Genomic DNA, 22,151 nt, shown 5'->3' on the forward strand with positions numbered 1-22,151 from the left:
AACTGTGTTCCCAAGTGTGTGGTGTGCGAAGGACAGCACATCACGGGTTCCGCCGACTGTCCCAAGAGATTCCAGCCGCGACGAAAACAGCAAACATACGCTCAAGCCGTCGCAGAGGGAAAGACGGACACCTTTGGCGCACAAGACCCCCGTACCGGACCAGCCCTCCTCGAAAGAAGAGAACGATCAAACACTCCCACCGGAAGAAGAAACTCGTCTAAATCACAAACCCGCCACCAGTCAAGAAGAAGCTGGTCCAAGTCCCAGTCTCGACACCAGTCAAGATCCCCCTCAGCTAATCGGCAGAGAATCCCGCAAGCAGAACGGGGAAGATCCACCTCTGCCAAGAGCACGGCCCCAGAAGCAACCCAAGACAAGCAGCCGGGCGGCGACAAGTCGGTAAGCTTTGCCGGTGCTTCCTCTCGCTGCTCCTCAACTCCACAAAATCCACCCCCATTACCCCCCGATCTAGCGAAAGAACTAGCTAGCATCAGAGCCGAAATCATGCTGCTCAGGCAGGAAAACCAGGCCTTAAGACAAGAGAACAGAACACTCCGAAGTCAAATTGAAAATTTACAACACGACGAATCAGGGTCGGCTCCGCCGGCTGCTAAAAAGCGAGCAACGACTGAAACAGTCTCAGCGACAGAGAATACCGAAGCAGCCCAGCTAAGTGACCATGAAAGGAGGTTCACCATATTAGAAGGCAACGCCTCATGGACTAGGAAACACATAACAGAGTTCCATAGCGAGTTGAAGGAAATACAGAAAAACTACTGCACATTACATAACAATATGGGAACCTTGCAAGCTGCCGTAGAATCCCTCCGAGGAGAGCTGCACACTTGTATGCAGGGTTTTTTAAACACAGTAAGCAACCCCGCAGCGCAGGCACCCCAAATAGATAACCAGTATGGCCAACAATTCTAAAAGAGAACTCGGCACCGTGCGAGTCTGGCAGTGGAATTGCCGAGGATTTAAACGGAAAAGGGGTAGTTTACAATTGCATATACAAAGCCTAGAAACTCCTCCTGAAATAATAGCACTACAGGAAACAGGCACAGTAGTGAAGTTGTCAGGCTACAAAGCCTTCCAAAACACTGATGATCCCAAAACGGCAGTCTTGGTGAACAGAAATCTACCCGCCCATAGAACCCAATTCGACAGCGTAAAAATTCCCCATGACTTTATAACAATCCTACCGAAAAACAGAGGAGAAACCAAACTCTTCATACTCAACTTATACAGTGCTCCGAAAGCTACAGACCATAAATTTAATCCCTTATTTTCACTAGCGCGTAAAGAAGCTGGACCTCATGCTCTCATCGTAGTGGGGGACTTTAATGCACATCACACGGCATGGGGGTACCCAACGTGCAACCCTAAAGGACGAGACCTCTGGAATCAGGCACAAATACATCACCTCACGCTAGAAACAGAAGTTAACACGCCAACCAGAATCGGCAATAGTGTACAGAGAGATTCCACCCCTGACCTCACATTCACATTACACATAAGGAAAGCCACTTGGAATGTGACAGACACATCTCTCGGTAGCGACCACTATATAATACAGACTGTACTGACGCTAACACATAAAATCACACACGTTCCTAGGCAGAAAACTCTCACAAACTGGGACGACTTCCGAAAGATCCGCGAGTCGAGCGATGAACCAAATAGCTTGGAGAATTTAACAGGCATAAATCAATGGGTCGAACAGCTTTTGAAAGATGTAAAAGCCGCCACAAGAAACCTGGATCTGGAAATACCATCTGAAGCTGTCGACCCACACCTTAACAATCTGTGGGAAGCCTACAAAAGCATACAAAGAAGATGGCTAAAAAACAAAAGCAACCGAAAACTCAAAATTAGACTATCTAAACTTCATAAAGACATAGAAAGGCATTCATCGCGCTTATTTCAAGATCAATGGGACCAAATTTGCGATCAAATGAAAGGAAACATGAGCATGAGAAAAACATGGCAGCTCCTCAGACATCTCCTTGACCCAGATCACAGCAAAACTGACCAAAGACACAGGCTGACTAAAATAATCCAGGCTTTCCCAGGCACTGACGGAGACTTGATAGAACAGGTCAGAAGAACCTACCTCTCCTCTGGAACTCCAAAATCCCTCCCCCAGTATAGCGGGCTACCAAATCCTCTGATGGACAGGGAGATAACGGAGGCAGAGGTGCGTGCGGGAATAATTAAACTTCGCTCAGGGTCGGCCCCTGGCCCAGACCAAATAACCAACAAGATGTTGAAAAACCTAGATGACGAGTCGATTAGTAACATCACGAAGTTTTTCAATGAGTGTTGGAAAGAAGGCGTCATCCCTCAGTCATGGAAACACGCGAAAGTTGTATTTATTCCGAAACCGGGCAAACCCTTAACTCTCGAACACCTAAGACCGATCTCGTTAACCTCATGCTTGGGAAAGCTAATGGAACATATCATCCTAGCAAGACTGACACAGCACATACAAGATACACAGCAGTTCCCACACACAATGATAGGCTTCAGGGCCGGACTGTCTACGCAAGATATTCTGCTCCAGCTATCTCATGACATTATAACCCCTTCAGATAGCCTAGACACGGCGGCAATCCTGGCACTAGATCTTGCCAAGGCTTTCGACAATGTCACCCATGCTGCCATCATGGAAGGGCTAGAATCAACTAACCCAGGAACTTGCACATACAACTACATCAGGAACTTTCTTACAAACAGAACTGCAGTACTTAACATAGGAAGTGTCACCTCGAACACTATTTTACTTTCAGACAAGGGCACACCGCAAGGGGCAGTGCTCTCCCCGCTCCTCTTTAACCTGGCAATATTAAACATTCCCAAAAAGCTTAGCCTCATCCCTGACCTGAAATTTAGTCTATATGCAGACGATATCACTCTGTGGATGAGAGGTGGTAGTGACGCATACATAGAGGAGACTCTCCAGGAGGCCTCACAGGTGGTAATAGAAGAAGCAGAGAAGGCAGGATTATCATGTTCACCAAATAAGTCTGAACTCCTTCTAATCCCCCCTAAACGAAGTAAACAGCAACACCCCGACATTAAAATACACATTAACGACAATCGCATTCCAGAGGTCTCATCATTAAAAATCCTGGGCCTCCAAATTCAGAACAACAGGGTAAACACTAAATTCCTCCAGACAATCGAGAGACATATCAACCAAACAATCGGTCTGATTCGCCGAATTTCAAACAGACGCAAAGGTTTAAAAGAAGATGAGAGGATCAGGCTGGTACAAGCATTTGTCATCAGTAGAATAAATTATTCTTTACCATATCTAAACCCAAGCACTGCAGAACTCAACAAAGTGAACCAGTTAATCAGAAAAATATATAAATCCGCATTGCACCTGCCCCTGCGCACCTCCACAGCCAGACTCGAGGGACTAGGAGTTTACAATAAAGCCGAAGAACTTATTGAAGCCCACTTGTTAAATCAATATGGCCGATTATCCAAAACCCCTACAGGAGTACACATCCTGCATAATTTAGGTATCAAACATCCTGCTAAACAAACTGGCGCACTCCCGATACCGCATGACACGCATGCAAACCTGATCATTAGGCCAATCCCAAGAAACATGCATCCCCTACACCACGTAGAGCGAAGGGAAAAAAGAGCTCGAGCTCTTCAGACAAAATTTGAAAGCAAACCCAACGTCGTGTATGTTGATGCAGCTGAGTATAGACACCACGAGGCCTACGCGATCGCCGCAGTAAACGCCGAGGGGTCCCCTTTAGATATCGCAACTGTCAAGACCCTCAGTCCTGAGACAGCGGAAGAGGCGGCGATAGCCATAGCACTTTCACTGCAACCCACCCCAACCACAATAATCTCTGATTCTAAAACCGCAATTCAAAATTTCGCTGCCGGCTTAATCTCCAAAGCAGCACTCAAAATTTTGAACCGAAATCCCCCCTTGTCCCCCGTAGAACTGGTCTGGACACCGGCGCACTCTGGCTTCGACGGAAACGAGGCAGCTCACGAAATGGCCCGAGGCCTCACCATCCGGGCGGGAGCTAGCCTGTATCCAAACCACGGAGCCAGATCTGCAAGGGACAGACTAGTGTCTTACAATGAAATCACGCAACATTACCGCCTCTGCCGCCGGGTCTACCCTCCGGCTGAAAAAAACCTAACTAACGAGCAAGCACACATCTGGCGCCTCTTACAAACAAACGCCTTCCCAAACCCCGCAAGGCTAACGCACATTCACCCGTCAATATACCCCACACCTGATTGCCCCCTATGCGGCGCCCCAGCCAATCTACCTCACATAATGTGGGCCTGCCCTCAGAATAGCTTTCCCCTAATCACATCCGAGGAGCAGTGGGAGGAGGCACTGCGTAGCCCGGACCCAGGCGTGCAAACCACCCTGGTCACCCGAGCTACCGACGTCGCCGCTCGGCTCATGCCTGCGGCCACGAGTATCCTCTGACCTAAGGAGATGCTCAATAAAATGTTTTCTCTCTCTCTCTCTCTCTGAGGGATTTCGCACTCGAAGGATTGTACGAAGTAGAAGAGCGGTGCTTTATGCCACATGTCTGGTTTATGATTAACTGCCCACAACGTTTTGGGCAGTTAATTTATGATTAACTGCCCACAACGATTTTGGCGTCACCATTCCCCGTCGCAAAGAACGGTCCAATATATTTCAGTCGATGGACATATTACAACTGACAAATCGGAAATAACTCGAAGATTTCACTAATACTTCCACTCTGTGTTTACTCGTTCCGAAAAATCCTCCGTACACACTTCTCCCACACCCAGCTCTTACGAACCGCCTGACATGCCGGACATTGTCTTATCAGAACAAGGAATATTTTCGCTGTTATTGGACCTCGATGTAAAGAAGTCACCTGGACCAGATGGTATTCCGAACGAATTTTTGAAGCGGTATGCAGAGTGGGTGGCTAAGTACTTAGTGATAATTTTCAACGTGTCATTAAATCAAAGCCAACTGCCTGATGACTGGCTATAACTGCAAGAGTTACACCTTTATACAAAAGTGAAAACAAATATGATATTGAAAACTACAGACCTATTTCAAATACCTGCACCTGTTGTAAGATATTGGAACATATACTATCTAGAAGTCTTTTTACCTACAAAAAAGTTCTAAGTTAATTTTTCCTAACCAGCATGGCTTCAGACGCAAACTGTCAACAGTAACGCAGCTTTTCCAGACAATTCATGATTTCGCTAGCGCATTAAACGATTCAGGTCAAATAGACGCAGTTTGTTTGGATTTATCGAAGGCATTTGATCTCGTACCGCACGCTAAACTTGTAATTAAACTTACTCACTTTTGGAGTTAATAAGAACCTTGTTAACTGGATTAAATCATATGTCACGAACAGATCGCAATATGTCGAGATTAAGAGAGTGAAATCAACTCATTTAGAGGTCAAGTCCGGGGTACCACAGGGGAGTGTCCTCGGCCCGGTTTTAATTTTGTGCAATATTAATGATCTTGCAGATAGTATTGTCACGAAGACAAGGACGATGCAGTGGTGTTGAATGAGAAACACGTTTATTGGAGCGAACTTGTGCTCCCCTAACAACTCAAAAGAATACAGAGGCGGCGAAGCAGCGGTCAACAAAGTGACTTGCACAGGTGAGTGTCGTCGAATCGAATGCCCCGGCGTCCGCACTGCAGGCTTTTTATCTTTTGGCGCGCGTGGTTCTCGAAACGTCGATTCGCATCGAGAACATAGTAGATCCAAGAAGATTATTCTGGGCTGTTCACGTTAGATCGGAATGCTCTCCCTATCACAACACATGCGGCACAGAAAGAAAGAATGGAACACGCGCTTCCCTTGGCACAGAGATAACACAGACCGGCGCAGCCGGGCGGTAAAAGCAAAACACAAATAAACAAACCCAATGTATGGTTCGCGGCAGTATTGACAAAAAGCTCACAGTTCATCTGTTTGCGGACGATTGCTTAATTTATTCGAAAATATCCAGTCACAGTGATCAAGTAACTTTGAATTCAGCATTGAAAACAATCCATGAATGGTGCATGAAATGGGATATGAAAATTAATTATGACAAAACAGTATTCGCCAGAATAACAAACAAAACTAAAAATGTCCTCTCCTTCAATTATGAGCTCCTTGGAAAGGATTTAAAACGTGTCACTCATTTCAAGTATCTGGGGGTCACAATCTCTGAAGATTTAAATTGGAAAACGCATATAAATAAATTATGTAGTGCAGCTGAACAGAAATTGTGGTTCTTGAGAAGGAACCTCAAACTAGCAACTACGAAAGCCAAATTGACTGCCTACACAACCACTGTCCGTCCACTATTAGAATACGCCTGCATCGTATGGGACCCTTCGAAGAAATACCAAAGTGAAAAAATTGAAAAAATTCAAAGGAGTGCCGCAAGGTTTATTCTATCCAACTACAGGTCAACAGATTCGGTTACTGCCATGCTAAATAAACTTAACCTGCCACCTTTCGCAACACGGCGCCGAGTAGCGAGATTAAAGTTTCTTTACTTAATGCACCGTAACTACTTTAACTTTAACACGGAGCAATATTTGAAACCTCGACTGTCTCGTACACTTAGAAGTAGTCACCCTAACCAATTAATGCCTATAATGACTCGTTTAAATACATTTAAACACTCTTTCCTTCCCAATACAATTGAAGACTGGAACAATTTGCCGCCAGAAATTACTAAATGAGACTCCTTAGCGCACTTTGAAAAATTATTGTTACACTACATAGAAGCCGACAGTGCTGTCTCTTGATGATTTGGCCCTATAGTGGGGTCCGCGCCCATACGGAAGATATGTGTCGTATCCAGTTTGGCTTAATTGCGCTTTTGTCAGAGTTGCTTATTGTTGTGTACCCTTGTACTTTGTACCTTTGCATTTTGAACCTGTGCACAATGCAGCTGAATACTATACTTGTGCCGCATACTGTTCGGCCTACTGTGTCGCACACATTCTGCGTTGCACTCGTGTCTAAGGCGGCAGTTACTGCCTCCATGTTCTCTGTTGTAGATCCACCCTGTACCGGCCCCTGGGCTAACAGAATGAGTAAATAAATAAATAAATAAATAAACGGTCCCTCGTGCCCACTGAAGGTGAAGTTGTTGGGTCGATCCTTTATAGGCGATTCGCTTGATGTCACGTGGCCAGGTAGGGGCGCTGCCGGAACCACGTCGACGAGCTAAACGCTGCAGTGAACAGGCAATAACCAGGGCGCCTCCGAACAGCACGCGTCAATCACGGCGCGATCCAGCGATGAAGATGCTCCGGCGAAACCAAGCAGCAAAGCCTGTACGAAGTAGAAGAGCGGCGCTTTATGCCACATGCCTGCGCAAGGTCCGGCGTGCCCTCTGAAGGTGAAGTTGTTGGGTCGATCCTTTATAGTCTGTCGATCCTTTATCCCAACCATGAGGCAGAAATAATTAGAAGGATCAGAATGGGGTGGAGTGCATACGGCAGACATTCTCAGATAATGAATAGCAGCCTACCATTGTCCCTGAAGAAGAAAGTGTATGACAGCTGCATTATTACCGGTACTCGCCTACGGGGCAGAAACTTGGAGGCTCACTAAGCGGGTTCAACTTACATTAAGAACGACTCAGCGGGCAATGGAGCGGAAAATGATAGGTGGAACATTAAGGGACAAGAAGAGAACGGAGTGGGTCAGAGAACAAACGCGTGTTAAGGACATATTAGTATAAAATAAGAAGAAGAAATGGACGTGGGCAGGGCATGTAATACGAAGGCAGGTTAACCGTTGGTCATTAGGGTAACAGAGTGGATCCCTGAGAAGGCAAGCGTTGGAGGGGACGGCAGAAAGTTAGATGGGCAGATGAGATCAAGAAGTTTGCGGAGATAAAGTGGTCACAGTTGGCACAGGACCGGAGTAATTGGAGCATAATGGGAGCGCCTTTGCCCTGCAGTGGGCGTAGATAGGCTACTGGTGGTGATGATGATGATGATGATTTCTTTCAAAGGCTTCTTTACATCTGCTGTCGTTACTGGTAGGATGTCTACCTCCTCTAACTACTTCCTTGTAAGGTATTCTTTTGGATGTCGCGGGTACTGTACAGATGTCTATAGAACTCTTCGGCTATTCGGCTACTATAACTATTTATCCCTATTTGTGACTGCATTGTCTTGCTTGTCTTTGGGTGCATGCACCTGGTATTTCCCTATGCCTAGACACCTCTTCACGGTTTTCAAGCTGCCTCCGTTCTTTAGAGCATGCTCAAATCCTCTCCATATTATACTTCCGTGTGTCAGCTGTCTTACGCTTATCGATTAGCTTCAAAAGCTCCGCTAGTTATATTCTGTCAGCTGAGGTGGATATTGTCATGCTTTGCCGTTCCCCTATTACATCTTTCGTCTCCTGGGAAAGTTTATTAGTATCTTGTCTAGCGATCGTACCTCCAACTTCTATTGCACACTCCGTAATGATGCGTGAAAGATTGTCCCTGGCTTCCTGTGTCGTAAACTCTGCTTCCTCGGTCAAAGGTGAATATCGGTTCTGCAGCGCGATCCTGAATTCTTCAGCTTGTCGTCTTACTGCTAGCTCATTGATCAGCTTCTTTCGCACTAGCTTGTTACGGTTCCTCCTCAAATCTAGCCTAATTCGTGATCTTATCATACGGTGGTCACTACACCTCACCCTTCCGAGCACTTCCACATTCTGCCTGACGCCAGGGTTATCGCACACTATGAAGTCTATTCCACCGTACTACGAAGCAAGAGGCTGCAAGCGAGCGGCCACATGTGCCTGCCATTGCACCGCTTCTCGGGCGCGGGGCAAACGTGGACGGAGTAAGCGGCGTGGACGGAGTACCTGGAGCGCGCTCAAATTTTCTTCGACTCCAACAACGTACGTAAGTTCCGGACGCGAAGAAAAGATAGGTGTTCCTGACCTGCTGCGGACCCGCAACCTACCAAAGTATATTTCATTTTTATGCTCCCCATTCGGGCTCCTCCACGTCCACTTCCGGCTCTCGCGTTTGCAGACAAAGGTATTCATTATGCGTATATTATTCGTTCGTCGAACTCTATAGTTCATATTACAAGCTAGCTGCAGCACTGTGGAAGCTACATTGTTGTCCCCCTCAGGGCGCCTAACTCACCGCGAAGGAAGCGACAAAAGGCGCCGGGGCCGTGCGGTGCCACTTGCCGAGAGGGGAGAAGGGAGTGTCCTTTCAGGACCCCATTCACGGTGGATTAGGCGCCCTCAGTGGGCGCACTATTGATAACAATGTAGCCTGTGCACAGTGCTGCAGCTAGCTTGTGATATGAACTATAGTAATAAGGCCCCTCTGTTATTCCGACAACCCAGACCATAGTTTTCAACTGCCTTGTCTCCAGCCTGCTTCTTGCCTACTAAAGTTGTAGGTTGTAGGAACCAACGCTGGCAATCGACGGTTAGACACGTGCGTGTCTTTACGTAAGAGCATTGAAGCAGCGCGACCGGCATATTTTGTGGATCGCGGGCCAGGAAGCAGTCTCGCGATTACCCTGCGCAGAAGTATGCGCGGTCGCTCGGATAATCCTTTATAACCGGCGTGCGCGCCAGCCCGCGGGGCTCTTTTTCTTGCTTGCTTGCAGGGACAGCTGCTGACGACTGCGCCGGACCCCACCCCCGCGGAGCAAGACCCGCGGACAGGACCCTGCCACCTTTGGGCCTTCTGCAAGGACCCCCGGGTCTTAGGAGGCCACTTGTGGCACCGGTCTACTGCCATCCGGGGTGAGCCGTGGGAGCCCCTGTGGAAGGCGGACGCCTTCACGCACGGTTCCTGTCGAGACTCGTGCCGGTGAATGCAGCTGAGGGCAGCCAGCGCCGGCCGTGAACGCGCCGCCGCCGATACTTCGGGAAGGACCACCCGGTTTTCGAAGATCGCCACTGCCACCCGACTACACCCGTCAAGCACCAATGGTTGTGAGCGGCGAATAAACCGCTGGGTTTTTGAATCACTGCTTCATCGTATGCTCCTTGCCGGTAGCAGCAAGGCCGACCTGCTACAAGGCATAATGTGTTTTTACTTTAGCCATTGACGATTCCACACCTTCATAGAAGCTTTTAACTAGCTGGACGTCCTAGCTGGATGTAGGCGCGTAGCCCTGTACGACCTTCAAGTTGTACCTCTTATTAGGCCTAATTACAAAACCAGTATACCCTTTCGTTAATTCTATATTATTCGTCTATGTTGCCAGCTATGCTTCTATTGACTAGAAATCCCACTGCCAGCGCTTTTTCGTCGAGTAGACCACGGTAACATCGGACGTGTCGATTTTTCAGCACTGGAAATGCTTCACGTGTCCTCATAACCTCGATAAGCCCTATTACATCCCACTTAATGCCCTCTAATTCCTCGAAAAACTCCCCTCGCTATGTTAAACGTTGCGAGGTTCAGGTTCCAATGGCGGCCTGTCCGCATCCATGGATTCTTAGCACCCTTTGCTGCGTCACAGGTCTGACCGCCGCCTTAGTCATTGCCTTAGAACTGTGGTTTGGGCCAGTTAGTGCATGCTAACTGAAATTCAAAACAGCGCTAAAAAGGCGGGAAAAGAAACGATGACATACGGCGCTGACTATTCGTGGCTTGCGAAATATACCCAAGGAAGGAAGGCAAGAAGGAATCGTGATAAAAAGCAAGCACATCAAACAAACACAAAACGCAAGATCTATACACGTGCAATGACCAAAAATGAGCAACCCTGATGCTGCGCAGCAATCTAACACGTGGCCAGATGCGCGTGGAAATGAAAGGCAAAACTGAAAAGTGCAACTTGTTTTTTTTTTATGAATCCAGATAACGTCGTAATTCAACGGAAGGCTTACCAACGCAATCGTCGCCTGCCTTATGAATGAGGTACGCTTCATAGATTTCGCGCTCACGCTGACCCTTATATGTTCGTGCAACACGCGCATCGTGGTATCTGGGCGAGCACCCGTGCAGGCTTTTCCTCAAAAACGTAAGGAAATCCGTCATCTGGATTCATTAAAAAGAAAAAGTTGCACGTTTTAGTTTTGCCTTTCATTGCCTCGCGCCTCTGGCCACGTGTTAGATCGCTGCGCTGCATCAGCGTTGCTCATTTTTGGTCATTGCACGTGTATAGATCTTGCGTTTTGTGTTTGTTTGATGTGCTTGCTTTTTATCATGATTCCTTGTCGCCTTCCTTCCTTGAATAAATTTCGCAAGCCGCGGAAGAAACCAACTAGCTGCTAGTCAGCGCCGTGTGTCGTCGTGTCTTGTCCCGTTTTTTTGCGCTGTTTTGAATTTCAGTCCGTGGTCTGTTGCATCGCAGCCAGTTAAGACTGAGGGCCGAGGGTTAAATGGCGTATTCATGGGAGGTTGTGGCCATTACTGCACCAGGGCAGGGGCGTAGCCGGGGGGGGGGGCACACCAAGACCGTGCACTCCCCCCCCCCCCACCCCCTCCGAAATGTTTTGTGCCAGGTTGGGGTAGCCTAAAGAACCACCTGATGCCGCCTGCAGGCGCGGAACCTGCAGTTTTAAGGATATTCTTGTTCTCATTGATGATATAAAACTGAAAAGAAGGGTTACGTCAACGTCTGATCCCTGTGCCCGCTCCAGATGCTGTACATGTCAACATGTAATTCAATTCAATTTAACTTGTATTTCCAACAAGTAGTTGGGGGTCCCCCAGGCGAGAAGTGGCCGTAAAGACCACATGAAAGGTGCCTGAGGGCCCGCACTCGCAATGTAGACAGTTACAGTGTTCTGTTTCCCTTTTTGTCTCCATTATACAGAGTTGTTCGACTTCAAAAGTAGGCTAGGAACAATATACACTGTCATGCGCAGATGACCAATGAAGCATAGCGATTGCAGTGACACAGGAGCAAAAAAAAGAAAAACAGTCGTAAAAATCGAAATATTTCTAAACAAAGACTCCATAGACACGAAAAGGCAAAAAGGAAAAAAAGAAAGAAAAGAAAAAGATAAAGCAAACGACAGTTTTGATCAACATATATAAAAAAGAACGGTGTGTGTCAACAACTTTATAAAAACAATTCCCTCATTTCTTTTCGGGTGTAGCCACTTAAATTTGTGTTTACAATATCCCATTTGTTTAGCAGGGAAGGGACAGTACATCTTAAGGACTGCAGAAGATAGTCAGTTCGTCGAAGCGGAACTAGCCACCTGTCACAACCTCGAGTGCGCAAATCACTCTGTTGCATTTTTAAATCGCCCTTGCGTTCCAAGAAAAAAAAAAACTTGGTACCTTTCACTTGAAAAGAAAAGCGAATACAATAGACGAAATTTATAAATGTTCTTGACAGACGATTTTGAATTGAGAGAAGAAAGACTGAGTTAAGTGCGAGTAGGGTACATTGGCGATGTAGCGCAGGGCCCTTTTTTGTAAAAGAAAGAGTCTTTCAATATTTCCTATGGTAGTGGTGCCCCATATGAGAGTGCAGTAATGTAAATGTGCAGCGAACAGGGCATGGTAAATCTGAATTTCAGCTTTCGCCGGAAAATAATGTCTACATCGCGCTAGTGCACCCGCCGCTGACGACAGTGATCTAGCCAAGGCTTCTATGTGACCCGTCCATGTCAAATCAGAGGAAAATGTTACTCCCAGGATTTCGTGCTTGTTCACTATCTCTATAGGTACGCTGCCTAAAGTTATCATTTGATGCATCGTTGTGTCCTTGTTTTTAGCTCCAAATAAGATGGCTTTTGTTTTGCTTGCGTTAATTTTTAAGCTGTTGGAATGTGACCAGTGGTAAATGATCGACAGGGCCTCCTGAGCCTTTTCCGCAATTTCGTTTGTGTTTTGGCCTGAAATAAACAAACTGGTGTCGTCTGCATAGAGAAAGAACGTGACGTCTTTTTTTGGTTTTAACAATATCATTAACGTAGATATTAAACAGCAGCGGCCCTAATGCGCTGCCTTGAGGTACTCCATGATGTATAGTTTTGTGGGAAGAAATAAAGCCTCCAACTTCGACGCACTGTTTCCGTTCTGAAAGGTATGACTGAAGAAGAGAATGCGCTATACCGCGGACGCCACAGCGTTGTAACTTTGTCAGCAGAATAACATGGTTCAGGTAGTGGAAAGCTTTGCTATAGTCTATAAATATACCGAGTGTAAGCTTCCTATCCTCAATAGTTTTAATTATAAGTTCTTTTTGTGCCAGTAGTGCCGTTTCTGTTTATTTGCCGCGTTGAAAACCATGCCCGCAGTTTGTAATTATATCGTGCTTCAGGAAAAAAGTGGTAATGCGGGAAAATATAACTTTTTCTAATCCTTTAGAGAATATTGGGAGTATGGATATGGGCCTGTAGTTGTTTGCGTCATTCTTATCACCGTTCTTGAATATAACAGACACTCTGGCTATCTTCATAGAATGCGGAAACTGACCAGATTCCAGAACAATTGATTATATATGTATGCTAGACACGGTGCTATGATGTCTATCACGTACTTAATTGGTTGAAATTCAATGCCGTGAATATCTTTTGCTTTACTGTTTCTTAAACTAATGAACGTTCGACAAATTTCGCTTTCATCTGTTGGCGCCAGAAATATAGTATCAGAGTTTTGATATTCTATTGTGGCCCCTGCCCGGTGTTCCGTTGGCTGCACAATATTAATAAAGTGATCATTAAAATGCTCTGCCAGAGCTACCCCTGAAATTTTCCTATTTTGCACAGTTATCTCAGATACTGTAGGTTTCGCACAATTACGGCTTAACGTATCATTTATTAATTTCCATACCTGATGAGGATTCTGTCTGGAGGCATCTGAGAGACGGTAATCAAAATAGGATGACTTTGCTTTTTTTAATTCAGCATTTAGCTTATTTCTGTACTTCTTAAATTCCGCTAACTTGCAAGGATCCCGCGTTTTTATAAATTTTTTGAACAGCTGATTTTTCTTGTTAATCATTTTTACATGCTCAGGGCCAATCCAGGGCTTCCGTATTTTATTTTTTTCTTTCGCATAGACATATGGCAAGCAGTTGTCATAATGACGGGAAAAAATTGACAGAAATTGTTAATAGCTCTCATTAACGTCATTGCTAGCGTAAACTGCCGACCAGTCTTGGTTCCGTATACGCCCTCGGAAGGAGTCCATATTTATACTCGAAAACAGTCTGTACTTTGTGCGAAGCGGACAATCGTTGCGTGTAATGGCATTCATGTACGCAATAAAAATAGGGCAATGGTCACTTATATCATAACTTATTGTGCCGGCGGCATGTATTTCAATGCCTTGATTAATTATGAAGAGATCAAGAGTGGTCTGGCCTGTCGGTGTCACACGCATGGGTACGTGTTGTAATTATATTCTTAAAACCAGAAGCAGCTATTTTGGAACTGAGCTCCCTAGAATGAATATTGTCATCCAGCATGTTCACATTAAAGTCACCCACCAAGTAACATGTTATAACCCTGAATTGAAGAATAGTCAAAAAGTTGGTCCAAGAATTTGGAAAAAGCCGTGAAATTGCTAGAAGGGGGGCGGTGAAGCACAGCGTACAAGTTGTTTTCAATTTTCACGCACAGAATTTCATAATGTGCAGTTATGCGCGTGTATTTCTGCACCAATTCACAAGACATATTTTGTTTTACATGCATTGCGACTCCCCCGCCGCGTTTCCCACTTCGACTGACAAAATTGTGATTGTATCCTTCCATAACGAACACAGAACTTTCCGCATGATACCATGTTTCGGAAAACATAATTACATCGAACAGAAAGTTGAATTCCGAGCAAAACACGCTGAGTTCATCCTGCTTAGGGGAAACCGATCGTGCGTTTACGGGAATTGCAGACAGCATGTTTTTAGACCGTGACGGTACAGAGATATCTGCCGGCAAGCAGTGCTCTTGATAGTGCACGAAAAAAAGGGTTTTAACAGAAAAAGAACGAACAGCCGCTTTCGGCGATCTTTTCAAGATCACGCTCCGACTGAATGCGCACTGATCATGAGTCACTCGCTTCCGACTTGCGCGCTTAGATTCGCCCATTTCTAGTCCAGACAAAGCGCCACTGGTGCTCCCGTTTCTTTGCGATTGCCTGAGCAAGAAGCTTTTTCAGGAAAGGGCACAAATGGTCGTTCACAAATATGGCACCTTCATTCGAGATTCCAACATTGTGTTTTTTGATGCGGTTTTTTTCGCGCCTTCTCGAGGGCGACATCCCGTTTCGACCTGCTTTTAAACTGCACAACAGCGTTTGACTTGCCCTCCTCCCGAGTCGGCACTCGGTGGCACACTTCAATGTCGTCAGCACTAATGGGCTCGCCAATCGCCGCGCCCAGTTAACTCGCTAGATCAGTGACGTCCTCGTTTTCCGCCTCCGCAAGACCTTTCATCTCTACGTTCGATCGGCGGGAGTACTGTTCACACTGAACGAGCCTCCTGTGAAGCTCTTCGATTTGGGATTCATTTTCCTTGCACTTTGCCCTCAGCTTTTCGATTTCATGTTTTAAGCTTAGCCGCTCGTTTCGTTCTTCCGCTAGTTGCGTCTTCATGGCTTCGAACTCTTTTTCCATGAACTCTGCTCCTTTCATCATTTCCTTGATCTCAGCTCGTAGATCCCGAAGTTCACTACGGGTTTCCCTATCGCTTTCAGACTTGTTTTTGACATGGTCACGTATACAACAATGCAAGGCAAGAGAAACACAGCAAAAAACTCTGAACTCGGCTGAACTCGGCAGCCGGGCTGCATATTCAGCCCGGCTGCATTTTGCACCGGATACACCGAGCTGCGCCGGGAACCTGACGCGAGCCGATCAAGGCAGTCCCGATGTTTCGCTGGCGGAACAGCACGGCTGGGAAATGGCGGAACAGCATGAAAAGCATCATATAGGCATACATGTCGTCTGGACTTTAGCGTGTCATTCATTGTCTTTACACTGGTACAAAGTGTAATACCTTGACAGAGCATGTCAGTGTATTTTGTGCAGTCAACTATCAATTCTTGATATGTTTATTTTTCTATCGACATCGCACTTCATTGACTATTCCAGTTCCATAATTTCTACTGTATGAAAAGCACTGCTCTGCCCATCTTGTATTTCCTCCACATCAACAAACTGTACAATTCTCTTTATAGCGGAGCTTTGTCTGTTTGGCACTATTGGCGGTGAGCGCGAACACAGGCGGCGCTGCGAAGCGCGCCTCCGTGACGTCAGCTTAGGGATTCTCGCATTTGTCGTCTGCTTCACCAAGGATTGCTCTCCCTGCTGTTTCTATGCGCTCGGTCAACGTCTGATGCTTGTCCGCACCAGAATTGGCGTGTGGGTAACTTTTTATCATAATACCCATTGGACCACAGATATCCGTAGGATGTCCGTTTTACAGCCGAACGTCCAAGTGCCGCGCTCGACGTCTGGCGGACGTACTTCGGATGTATTTTTCTGGGAAACGTGAACGTCCGTTGAATTTGGTCCGACGGACGTCCGAGCTACGTTTGTGCATGGACGTTTACTGTGGTCCCATCAATAAAGTCCGCTGGACGCCCATCGTACGTCTGCATGGTTGAAGCAATATTCCTCAATCATGTTAATAACTTATCGTAATTAGCCCCGAGTTAATTATGTTGTCTATATTCTTGCTTCCTGCAGCGGGAGGCAAACAATTTGCCAGCTCAGAAAGCAAACAAAACCAGACAAAACACTCGATGCGGGCTGAACGAGTCAACTTGATATATGATATAGTTATGTTCGAATTAAAAAAGGACAGCAGATCTCGTAAAGTTTCATAAAAATAGTTGTTTGATTTGCTGATAATTAGACTAAAATGTATTCTTTTAAGAACTAAATTTTGTTTGTCTTTTGTGCGATGCGAAGCCAACACTGTGACAAGCCACGTCAAGCCGTATACGCCTCGAGCTTCGCGATCGCTGTGCCGCCTGCCGCCGCTTCTCCGCGGCGTTGACGGGATTTGCGCTGCGTGCAGTGCTTTGGTTCTATTTCGCTTCTTTTCGCCTTTCCGCGCCCTAAAAAAACTTGTTATGGTGACGACTATAGGCAAAGAGTACGTTTAGCTCACTTAAAAAGCAGCTGCGTCTTCGTAGAGTACGCGATCGCCTGCAAGAGCTACCCGGGGACGCGGTTCTGCGCGCTTCGTCGCCGCTCTTCCGGGCGTCGGCGACGGCAGCAACATATCACCCATGTCACCTCCAAAACATCAGGCACAAATGAATTCTACTGACGCCTCGTTTAGACCTGATACTGGCACAATGAGAGATTGGCTTCATTTTGCAGCGTGGACAACGAATGCGGCTTCGTTTCGCATATATACGTCGCAGAAAAATATGTTTCGGGAATGTGATTACCCAATCCCGGACAATAAATTATGCCTTTTATAAGAATATAAACCATGTGAAAATGTAAAGTATATTCCAAGCCTGTGCGTCGTTAAATATGTGCCCACACACGCCATATAGCAAGAACCAAGGAAATGAAACCACAGAAAAATAAATGCTGTGCCAATTAGGAATTTAGAAACATAATAGCTCTAACGGAAATGAAAAAAAAAAAAACAGTGCATCTTCTGGCATGCTAAAGACCTTCGTCTAAACTTAAGCCAGGTAGGTTTCACTAGACCAACTGTACGCGAAATGCACTGCTATTTCGCGAGAAATCGGTAAGAGGGGGGGGGGGGACGCCGTGTACAAATGCGGAGCGGAATCAAGCAATTAACGTTTTAGCAATCCCACACATAAATCTCGCGTTCACTTTCCTTTTGTTTTTCTCCTTCAACGAAGAGCGGCGGACGCATTTTTGGAAGTATACAGGGTAGGCTGTTCAACAAGCGATGAAATGTGTCGTTGGAAGAGTGTGGTATGTGATAAGGCCCTCTGATTTCCGTTTCTGGTTTATTCTGCAGGCTCCCTAGGTGTGCCATATGACAATATTTCGAAGAAGCATTTAGTCGCGGACGCGGATTATATTGTAAGCCCGTCTCCGCGCTGCTCGCAGAGGATATATGTAGCAGATGAAGGTCTGCGGGCGCGCACCTCGCAACAAGACGACTCTGTCGTGTGCTGATCCCCGAGTATAATTATGCATTGTCCATCGTACTTTTGTTGAATATTCCCGAAATTAACACAGACTGGCTTGTAAATGGTGGTGATCAACATCTGAGGTATAATATTGGCAAACGTAACTGGTGTGCTGTCAGGTATGAGTGCTCCAAAACCGATTTAAATCGTAGTGTATAGCCGTAGCATGAACATCTGAGGAACCGGTGGTTACGGAGACACGGCTAGTAAATTCAGGTCAGTGTAACTACAATCGGCTCCATCATACGCCGTTTCCGCGACGCTGGCCTGTGACACACACCTGGCGCTTATACAGACCGAAAATACCACACTAAGATGGCGTCGGAAACATTTACACTCTTGTAAACACACCCCATTTGCGAACAGAGTGACTGCTCCACACAAACATGAATTTCAAATGCCCACAAACGGCAATTCTCAGTCGTGAACGTGCCGCAAAAGCAGCGGCGGCACTGGGGAGCGGGGCGCGGACTCCCGCGCCTGCTTTCTAAACGGGCCGCTAGGGGGATTTCAGTGGCGCCCCTACAGGCCGCGCTCGAGGCGTATAGCTAGAGTACTTCTAGTACACTCACAGAACAGGGGTACACTCTAGTATAGCCATAGCTATTCGCTTATGTGTGCGAGTTGCGAAGCGTCAACTAGCTTCCCTGCTGCTTTCTTCTAGACATCTTTTTGCGTCCTCAATGAAAGGTAAGACATTTTTATAAGTGCCGGTGAGTGGGGAGGGGGCGGGAAATCGTCCTTAGCTTTCCGTGTACCGCAAACGCCGTACGCTGTGCCGAAGTTAGGCATAACTGGCTTAGCGCGTTTTGAATGACAGTGCCAACGCGCTCAGGGAATCATCTTTTCTTCGCAATCATAGGCGCGATAAATTAGTTATACCGTTTCCGTAAAGCTATCAGCGGTGCGTGCACGTGCTCTCGTTGAAAGACACAGTCGTTGAGCGTGCCGGCGTTCGCATTCAGCCCGGCGCTACCTACGACGTGGTGTGCGCAGTGGCTACTTTTACGTCCACTCAAGTTTACGGTAAGGGTTGTAACAATTTTTACTGTGTGAGCTCGTTGAGCAGATGCGTTATGCATTGGCCTTGAGTTGAAATATAGGCACGGTGTTGCGAAACGTGTAAAAAGCCGTACGGTGCGTTTTAGGTGGTTGATTTCACGACCCTAGAAGAGAGGACGCGGCCGTAGTGTTTACGCCGAGGTGCCCTATAGTGTGACTTATGCCGGCGAACGCGGCGAAGTAAATGCATTTTGCTGACGTGAGCATGACGCGTGTACTAATATACTAACCGTGCTTGCTGTATGCGCTTGCAGACGCACGTATCCGTCAATACCTGCCGCGGTGGTTCGGTGGCTAGGGCGTAGTGCTGCTGAGCCCAAGCACGCGGGTTCGATTTTCGGCTGCGGCGGCCGCTTTTGTGATGGAGGCGAAAAGAAAGCGCCCGTGTGTACGACATTTAGTCGCACGTTAAAGATACCTAGGCGGTCAAAATTTATCCGGCGGCCTCCACTACGGCGCGCACACCTCATAATTGATAGATGCCGTCAAAGCGCGTTTGTGAAAACGTATGTTTATATTGTAGAATATTCGGCAGGCATAGAACAGCTTTGCTCGATGCAACCGAGGTATGCAGTTTTTCTTTTTTTAAATTAGGCTAGGCATTTGTTCTGCAGTACCCTATCCGCAAACTGCTTATGCTAGTGCGCAAGATAGTACAGCTTGTCAGTGAGATCGAGGGAATCTAGCGAAGCACTGCGAATTCTACCAGTTTCAGCTATCATTTGGCTTTGTAGAGGTTCTCACGAGTCAAAAATTTAGTTCGCCATGAAGTGATGACAGAAGCATTTTCCGACATAAAACCACAACAGTAAAGAATCCCCAGTGCCTCGTAAAATTTTTTTGAAGGGTGCAGTCAAAAGTATTTCAAACATCATTGGTATTTGTTGGCATGCCACGTTGTATTTAGGTTGTATTTTGAGTCGAGGTTGCCAGTTTGTATTTAGAGTCGAGCCAACCAAAATAGTTCAAAAGCAGGCAAAAATTCTTTTTGTGTCTAATAATGTAGCCGTATATAGGACAAAAACATGAAATTGTTGCTTTTGGTTTTGCAGGTGCTGACCGAGGAGTTGGGGAAAATTTTGAGCCAAGATGTTCCTGGCATGAAGCACGATGGGCACGTGAAAGGTTGTATTTACATTGGAGGTTATAAAGTGTTAAATAAAGAATTTTCAAGCTTTGCGACTTCGTTTCATCTAGTTTGCATGCCATACTTTGCAACATGTAATCTGCAGTGTGCTAGATCTATTTCAGTCAGCATATTTCAGATCTATTTCATTCAGCAAAATACTTCACTTTTTCAAGCTAACTGTTTGTTCTTTAGCGTGCATTGCTGGAAGTTTTGTCTTACAAATTTAATGGAAATATCCCAAACATACTCGGTATAGATTCATAAAGCTGAGTAGTGTAGGTTTCAGTTTTCTATAATAAACTTGAGAATCTGTACTTGCTGTAAATTTCAGCGCTTTATTGATAACATGCCTTGAAGCACTGCTCCAGCTTTAAGAATACTCGATACAAAAGCCCCTTCTGTAGCTTGTTTTGACAAAGCCCTAATTATAAATGCTTGTACCACGCACTGTGTGGGCCGACAACTCCACACCCTATTCATATTTTTCTTGGCAAGAGTGGGAGCAGTGATGTTTGCAGTAGCATAATACAGTGGAAAGTTGCGAGCTTATTATCGTAACCGCTTTTCAATACGGAACCATGTGTACACTGCGGGCTGTCGTGTTGAAGCATCCTGTTCACCGAGTTGGTAATAGCCTACTACAACTTATTCATATTTATGCTGACACAAAGCCCGGAGTGTATGCATAGTCCTTATTGAAAAGTCGTGACGATAAGCTTGCAACGTTCCACTGTATTATACTTCTGTAACATCACTGTTCGTGCTCTTGGAAAGACATCAATAGGGTGTGGAGTTGTCTATCCACAGAGTGCATGGTGCAAGCATTTATAATTAGCGTTGTGCCAAAACAAGGTACAGAAGGGGCTTTTGTATCAAGTATTCTTAAAGCTGGAGTAGTGCTTCAAGGCATGTTATCAATAAGGCACTGAGGCTTACAGCAAGTACAGGTTCCCCCTGATTCGAAAAATTTTGGACTAGAAGCGGACGTCTGGCGGACATCCAATATCCGCATTTTATTATCCCCTGGACGTCCCCTGTACATCTCGGTTTGGAAATATCCGATTTTGAACATCCGCCGGATGTCGGGAAATCCGGCTGGGACATCTGTCGGACGTTCGTAGGATGAGCAATTCCTTTGCATCGGACCATCCCACGGACGTCTGTAAAACGTCTGCTGGCTTTCTGCGGATGTCTGACGGACGTCCAAATGTCCGACACCGGATGTCCAACGGATGTTCGATGGACGTCTGTGGTCCACTGGGTAATAGGCTTAAAATCGCATACACTAGCTCATGGTGTCAATTAAAGTAGAGTTTTGGATACCGCTACGGGAGAAACATTGCCGGCGCCACCCCATTCCTTGCGATGCCGGTCCTGTGCGGAGCGCGAAGAGTCGGAGCTAGGCGTCAGCTTCTCATGTAAGCATTCGAACAAAAGGAACAGTCAGCTGCTAATAACCGACAACAGCGAAAACGGAAGACCAAAACAAATTCTAGACCTTCAGGGCTGTCGGCTTTGGCAGAAGGCATCACGATTCCCGGTAATCATATGTAAGGTAAAACAGTTTTTGCAACCTTGCCGAACGCGTTTTGTCACATCACTTTACGTTGTCAAGGCATGAAAGTTTGCCGACATGCACTATAGACTGCAAAAACTGTAGGTTGAGTTCCAAATAACCCAGTGTGTATATACGCGCGTGCTGATTCTATACCAGGTATCTAACAAGTATGGAGGTTTATTGAGCAAAACGAGTCACGTCTTCATTAAATTTATAGTAACACATATATGTTTGTCAAGACTTGGAGGGATATTTCGGAACATTTTGCACAGCCACATCTTCCCGATATTCGGATATGCGTTATAGGAAAACTGCACTGAAGAG

The 22,151-nt window shown here is 46.2% G+C and overlaps 1 long non-coding RNA gene across 1 annotated transcript; it reads left to right on the forward strand.

Moving 5' to 3' along the window:
• Window positions 1–18,678: 18,678 nt before the first annotated feature.
• Window positions 18,679–20,319, forward strand: LOC144166977 (uncharacterized). The gene is made up of 2 exons (XR_013321800.1): window positions 18,679–18,768; window positions 20,193–20,319. It is a non-coding gene; the product is annotated as an uncharacterized LOC144166977 (long non-coding RNA).
• Window positions 20,320–22,151: the final 1,832 nt, after the last annotated feature.

The sequence above is a fragment of the Haemaphysalis longicornis genome, unplaced genomic scaffold, assembly GCF_048455015.1.
Source record: "Haemaphysalis longicornis isolate Haplotype H1 unplaced genomic scaffold, Haemaphysalis longicornis Haplotype H1 scaffold_2, whole genome shotgun sequence".
NCBI classification, from domain to species: domain Eukaryota; kingdom Metazoa; phylum Arthropoda; class Arachnida; order Ixodida; family Ixodidae; genus Haemaphysalis; species Haemaphysalis longicornis.